This window comes from Bos mutus, chromosome 27 (assembly GCF_027580195.1).
Source record: "Bos mutus isolate GX-2022 chromosome 27, NWIPB_WYAK_1.1, whole genome shotgun sequence".
Lineage (NCBI taxonomy): Eukaryota > Metazoa > Chordata > Mammalia > Artiodactyla > Bovidae > Bos > Bos mutus.
This window is the reverse complement of record NC_091643.1, coordinates 31,653,126-31,660,571: the sequence shown is the minus strand read 5'-3', so window position 1 is coordinate 31,660,571 and position 7,446 is coordinate 31,653,126. Positions and strand designations below refer to the sequence as shown.

The 7,446-nt window shown below is 47.3% G+C and overlaps 1 non-coding gene across 1 annotated transcript; it reads right to left on the bottom strand.

Moving 5' to 3' along the window:
- Positions 1 to 5,663: 5,663 nt before the first annotated feature.
- Positions 5,664 to 5,736, bottom strand: TRNAC-ACA (transfer RNA cysteine (anticodon ACA)). Its single transcript has one exon. It is a non-coding gene; the product is annotated as a tRNA-Cys (tRNA).
- Between the last annotated feature and the right edge of the window lie 1,710 nt (positions 5,737 to 7,446).

The following is a 7,446-nucleotide window of genomic DNA, read 5'->3' as shown; positions in this document are numbered from 1 at the left end:
AACCAGTTCGCCCCCTCTCTCAACCACAGGTTATTCTACTTTGCACTGATGCATATTTAGAGGCTTAATTAATTGACAGCAAGTAACTGCCTGGAAGGGCTTCCCAGTGGCTCTAGTGGTAAAGAACCCGCCTGCCAATGCACGAGACATAAGAGACTCAGGGTTCGATCCCTGGGTCGGAAAGATGCTGTGGAGCCCAGCACAGCAACTCACTCCAGTATTCTTGCCTGGGAAATGCCATGGACAGCCGATGGAGTCACAAAAGAGTCGGACACAACTCAACAACAATATTTTCCAGGGTACTTCTGATGTCAAATTATCTGTCCCAATTTTCCTTGTAAACACACATGATTCTAACTTCTCAAGCTCCATTATTTTTTAGATCAGAGAACACAGATACAGTGTTAATAATCACCATCAAAAGTACTAGCAGATCCCTACTACAGGAAGCCAGGGGCTCACAGAGCCTATGAGAAAGCCATGGCCCTTATTTTCCGGGACACTGAGTCCAAGGCCAGCATACTGATACTACACTGCCATTTATTTCAATTTGCTAAACCAAGCAAGGAATTATTGAGCACCCACTCTTCACTGTGTGGGGTGAGATGTTTAGTCCAAGCCTTAAAAATTAGCAAAGAGAGTGGCACCAAAGGGAGCTTCATGGTAGTGTTTCATTTCAGGACCTGCCTGCCTCCTGGGGCCCTGGGTAAAGTGCCAGATGCTGGCACACCCCCAGGGACCAACCAAGGGCAGACAAGAGGTGGAGGAGCCCCCGCCCACCCCTCTTCCCCAGCCAGGCTCACTCCTGCCCCAGCTCTGTGCTGTGGCCTCGCTGACACATTGCAGGTGGCCCACCTCTGCCAGGCTGCCGCCCAGAGGTCAGCCTGCTCCACTGCAACTCGGATCCACAGGAAGAACAAATGCCTCTTTCAGTAAAAGGATGCCTCTCACCAGGCCCCTGAGCAAGCACCGCATTCTGGCAGAGCGTGGCCCTGACTGCCACAGGCAGACGAGCTCGGCCACCAGGAGCAGGCGAGTTTTCAGCCTCCACCTCATCCAAAAGGCAGCTGCTGCAGCAACCCCGAAGTTAAAGAGGATGCCTGCTGTGTGCCAGCTGACAGCCTTTATGAGACAAAATTGCAAAAGCCACGGCCCCTGCTTGTGCCCTGAGACCTTCCGTTCAAATACACAGCTTTCCAGGCGTCCTCAACACCTCCCCCGCCCCCCACCCCCACCCAGCCGACCCACAGCTGTCCCCATGTAACTGTGTCCTTGACCGACAGCCCGGGGGACCTCCCTAGCGGTGACTGGCTACCTGGTTAGCGCTCTCCCTGCCTCTTTGGCAAGATTCCGGCCCTCCTATCTTTCTGGAGAGGATCAGTCCCACCTGTGGGATTTCCACTTATCTCTGTAAAAAGAAAAAAAAAAAGCAGGGTGTATTTAAAAGGGAAGCCTTGTCCTTCCCATGTGGCGCTAGTTGTAAAAAATCTGCCTGCAATGCAGGGGACCCCGGTTTGATCCCCAGGTCGGGAAGATCCCCTGGAGAAGGAAATGGCAACCCACTCCAGTATTCTTGCCTGGGAGATCCCATGGACGGAGGAGCCTGGTGGGCTACAGTCCATGGGGTCACAAAGAGTTGGACACAACTGAGCATGCTCGCACACTTAGTTGTATAAGGGATGTTATACGACATTTCTCCATCTCTGACTTACTTCACTCAGTATGACAATCTCTATGTTTCATCCATGTTGCTGCAAATGATAAACCGCTTCGTTTATTTCATGAGTCTCCAAAGAAACCAAAGCCCATACAGGCTTTCCAGTCGACTAGGGTAGCTTTCCAGGAATCCATTTCCAGGTTCTCAACTGCCTAAAGTTGATGGGTCCAAAAACATGCCAGCATTGTGCAGTGTTTATCCTCCACTGCATCCTCTTGTGCAATTGTCTTTTGAGTAAGACCTTCCTTATACTGTATCTATACGAGATGACAGCTGTCCATTAACCTTATTGTGGTCATCATTTCATGATGTATGCAAGTCAAATCATTACACTCTACAACTTAAATGTATACAGTGCTGCGATGTCAATTATATTTCAGTGAAACTGGAGGAAGGAAAAAGGAAGACCTTACTGTCTGTCACTCATCCTGAGTCTCTCTGGAGTGTGACCATCTCTGAAAGTGTTAGTGACTCAGTCATGTCTGACTCTGCGATCCCATGGACTGTAATAGCCCTCCAGGCTCCTCCATCCATGGGATTTTCCAGAGAAGAATATGGGAGTGGGTTGCCATTTCCTCTTCCAAGGGATTTCCCGAACCAGGGATCAAACCCAGGTCGCCTGCATTACAGGCAGACTCTTTACCCTCTGAGCCACCTCCATCTCTAGGACACCAGAAAAGGGATAATTCCAGGAAGCATTGTTGCTGAGGAGCCCCTGAGAGTGAGGCATGGAGAGCTTCAGACAGACTTTGATGGGAGCAGTTGATCTGGACAAGGAACCCAGGCATCAGCTCATCCTTCCATCCACCACAGCTACCTGTCTCCAGCTGAGGCCACGTCCTGGCCCATGTCAGGATTCAGGTTCAGAACTGAGGTGGTCAACCTGGGAACTGCTGCTGCTGCTGCTGCTAAGTCGCTTCAGTCGTGTCCGACTCTGTGCGACCCCATAGACGGCAGTCCACCAGGCTCCACCATCCCTGGGATTCTCCAGGCAAGAACACTGGAGTGGTCTGCCATTTCCTTCTCCAGTGCGTGAAAGTGAAAAGTGAAAGTGAAGTCGCTCAGTCATGTCCGACTCTTTGAGACCCCATGGACCACAGCCTACCAGGCTCCTCCATCCGTGGGATTCTCCAGGCAAGAGTAATGGAGTGGGTTGCCATTGCCTTCTCCTGGGAACTGATACATCTTCTACCAAAAGAGGTCTGATTTCACTGACTGATGTGAGAGCAAAGACTGGTTTTGTCATTTCCATCACATGAACTGGATAAGCTAAAATCTGTAGCTCCAAGATTTTAATACAATATGTGTTTGAAGAAGGTGGGCAATACAAAATATGCAGGAAAATAAATCTTTTAAAATGATTTAAACATACAATTAAAATTTTGAGCCGTTTACCTAAAAATGGATACACAGGGTTTCAAAATTCTTTGAGGGGGCTATACAGGCAAAAAGGTTGAGGCCACTGCCTGATTCACAGGTAAGGGGCACAAGAGGGCAAGAAGACCCCAGATTCCAGAGAGGGAAAACCCTCAAATCTACAGGAGGGTGGACCGCAGATTCCAGAGATGGGAGGACCTCAGACTTCAGAGGACAGAGAGAGAATCATAAAAGGATTTTTTAAAAAGAAAGTAAAGGTGTTCAAAAGACCAAGGAAAGGATTCTGAGCATGCAGGGAGGATGAACAAGAATAATCAAGACACTGGGAAATTAAAAGAATTTTAAAAAAAGGAGGAGGGGAGAAACAACAATAATAAACTAGTTATTTCTCTAAAAAGTCTTGAGGGAAGAAACCTAGGCTTTTTTCCAGGAGTTCAGTGAATTCAGGGGATCCTCAAGTTGCATAAGAAAACAATTACATCTTCATTTTCACTAACCTCTAGCTGAAATTTAGCATTTCCTTTCATTATAAAAATGCGGGCACTGAACCACGGCAGTATTAACAGTTCCTATGGTTTGTTCCCAATAGAAATCACAGATATTTTCATATCTCAGTGCTAGGGGCTGCAAATATCTTGAAATATTATTTACCCTTATCACTACTTCAAAATTATGCTGGTTATTAAATCCCAGCTAGATCTCATTATGTAAATCATTAATTTAAAAAGCATGTATTTTTCTCTATCACAAGTTTTAAAAAATATTTTGATAACTGTATATCAATATAACTAGTTTCCATGGTAACTAGTATCTTAGGTAACTCAGTATCTTATTTTACGCACTAAAAAATATTGCTCTGAAAAGGGACCCATAGATGGCCAAAGGGGTCCTTGGCCCCCAAAAGTTTAAGAATCCCTTCATTAAAACTTCCCACATGTTTCTGGTGACAGCACGTTGCAGTGGCCACACTGGAGAAATGGAACAGGGTCAGGCTGAGGACCCCCCCAGACTTGCTGACCAGCCTCTGGGCCTTAGTGAAGGACCAGCCTCCAGCAGTTACAGAACAGACCAGCCTCAAAGCTGGCGACTAAGCCACAGCCCCACCATGTTCCAACACAGGCTGGGGTCCTGGAATCCCAGCCCCCCACATTTCTCATGAAAATCTCAACCACACAGAACTACACTGTGTTCTAACCCAGCCAGTCCCATTCCACAGCCTCGCTTCAGCTTTGGCCGGGTTCAACCTCTGAGATAATCAGGAACAACGCACACACACTTCAGTCTTCACTTGCGCCAGAAAATAAACCATAAATAAGAGCCTCCGGAAGTCAGAAAGCCTGGACCTATCAAAATCATTCTGTACAGACAGCAGCATGAATTACCTATGAACACAGAGTAATTTTATTCCCACTATTTCCCCCCAGAGGAAACAAGGGAAGCTCATTTTTCTTGGACAAGGGGGAGCAGGGGAAGTCGTTTTTCTCTGAAGGTCATGGGAAGTGATGGAAAGACCATGAACTTGAAGGTCAGGGCTGGGTTTGAATTCCGGCCCAGGGAGAGTTAATAAACCTTTCCACACCCCATTCTCCCCGTCTATAAAATGCTGCTGACCCACCAGAGGTAGCAGGATGGAAAAGTTCACCATGGAAAAGTGCTCTTCCCTTCCTTCATGATAAAATAGAGGAATCCTTCCCCAGGAAAGCAGCAGGAGGTGTTGTCTCAAGAGAACAGACCACAGAACTAATAAAATCAGATGCTTATTAGCGTGGGCTTCCCTGGGGACTAAGATGGTAAAGACCCTGCCTGCAATGTGGGAGACCCAGGTTCTATCCCTGGGTCAGGAAGATGCCCTGGAGAAGGAACTGGTAACCCACTCCAGTCTTCTTGCCTGGGAAATCCCAAGGATGGGAGGAGCCTGGCGGGCTGCAGTCCATAGGGTCGCAAAGAGTTGGACATGCCTAAGCAACTAACACATGACATACACATGCTTGTTAGCAGCAAAGTCCATTTTGTATTTCAACAAACTTGAAATTCCCTGTCGGTGCTACATGCCTCTTTGTTCTATCAGAAACCTTCCAGGTTTTTGGTCCAGAATCAGTCACACACACCTTGGTGAGCACCTAAGACTTGCTCACACCACCAAGCAGAACGTCTGTTCCATAGGGGGTCTGAGCTGGGCTTCAGAGTCCAGGGTCCCCCAGGACTGCCCAGGATTTGCAGCAGGGAGTATAGAGGATCTCAGAGCTCTTACAGTGGGGCTTAAGAGGTCTGAGATTCACTGACTGGGGACTAGAAGAGTCCCCCCTCGAAATTATCACAATCTTATTAGCTTTTGGTCTCTACTGGCAAATAATGGTATGTTTTAAATTAGCCATATGGAGAAGCCAGCCATTGGTTCTTCATACCTGGCATTTATTTAAGTGGTCTTCTGACGTGAAGTGAAGTGAAGTTGCTCAGTCATGTCCAACTCTTTGTGATCCCAGGGACTGGAGCCTACCAGGCTCCTCCATCCATGGGATTTTCCAGGCAAGAATACTGGAATGGGTTGCCATTTCCTTCTCCAGGAGATCTTCCCGACCCAGGGATTGAACCTGGGTCTCCTGCATTGTAGGCAGATGCTTTACCATCTGAGCCACCAGGAAAGCCACCAGGTCTTCTGAAGGGAACAGTATAACCCCCTCGCTCTTCTTTTGTTAAAAAATTATTTTTTGGCCACACGGAGAAGCATGCAGGATCTTAGTTCCCTGATCAGGGATGAAAGCTGCTTCCCCTACAGTGGAAGTACAGTCTCAACTGCTGGACCGCCAGGGAAATCCCCCCTCACTCTTCTTGATAGGACTGCCCACTTGAATGGCTTCCCACTGCCTCTGGCAACAGCGAGGACTGTTGACCCAAAGTAGACCATATTAATCCTTTTCAGAGCCTCAGACCCTGATGCTGGGGTCCTGAGCAGGCGGTTGCTGCGACCCCTGGACTGCAGCACGCCAGGCTTCTCTGTCCTTCACCATCTCCTGGAGCTTGCTCAAACTCACATCCATTGAGTCGGTGATGCCATCCAACCATGATCCTGTCTTCCCCTTCTCCTCCTGCCTTCAATCTTTCCCAGCATCAGAGTCTTTTCTAATGACTTGGTTCTTCACATCAAGTGACCAAAGTATTGTTACTTCAGCTTCAGCATCAGCACTTCTAATGAATAGTCAGGATTGATTTCCTTTAGGATGGACTGGTTGGATTTCCTTGCAGTCCAAGGGACTCTCAAGAGTCTTCTCCAACACCACAGTTCAAAAGCATCAATTCTTAGGCGCTCAGCCTTCTTTATGGTCCAACTCTCACATCGACACATGACTACTGGAAAAACCATAGCTTTGACTATACTGACCTTTGTTGGCAAAGTAATGTCTCTGCTTTTTAATACACTGTCTAGGTTGGTTATCGGAGAAGGCAATGGCACCTGACTCCAGTACTCTTGCCTGGAAAATCCCATGGACGGAGGAGCCTGGTGGGCTGCAATGGGGTCGCTAAGAGTCAGACACGACTGAGCAACTTCACTTTCCCTTTTCACTTTCATGCATTGGAGAAGGAAATGGCAACCCACTCCAGTGTTCTTGCCTGGAGAATCCCAGGGACATCGGAGCCTGGTGGGCTGCTGTCTATGGGGTCGCACAGAGTCGGACACGACTGAAGTGATGCAGCAGCAAAGGTTGGTTATAGCTTTTCTTCCAAAGAGCAAGTGTCGTTTAATTTCGTGGCTGCAGTCGCCACCTGCAGTGATTTTGGAACCCAAGAAAATCAAGTCTCTCTCTGTTTCCATTGTTTCCCCATCTATTTGCCATGAAGTGATGGGACCAGATGCCATGATCTTAGTTTTCTGAATGTTGAGTTTTAAGCCAGCTTTTCCACACCCTCCTCTTTCACTTTCATCAAGAGGCTCTTGAGTTCCTCTTTGCTTTCTGCCATAAGGTGGTGTCATCTGCATATCTGAGGTTATTGATATTTCTCCCAGCAATCTTGATTGTAGCTTGTGCTTCGTCCAGCCCAGCATTTCACATGATGTACTCTGCATAGAAGTTAAGTAACCAGGATGACAATATACAGCCTTGACATACTCCTTTCCCAATTTTGAACCAGTCCATTGTTCATGTCTGGTTCTAACTGTTGCTTCTTGACCTGCATACAGGTATCAAAGGAAGCAGGAGTAGGTTATGTCTATTCCTTTTTTTTTTTACAGATTGTTTTTAATGTGGATCATTTTTTAAGTCTTTATTAAATTTGTTACAGCATTGTTTCTGTTTTATGTTTTGGCTTTTTGGCCTCGAGGCATGTGGGATCTTAGCTTCCTGACCCGAGGTCGA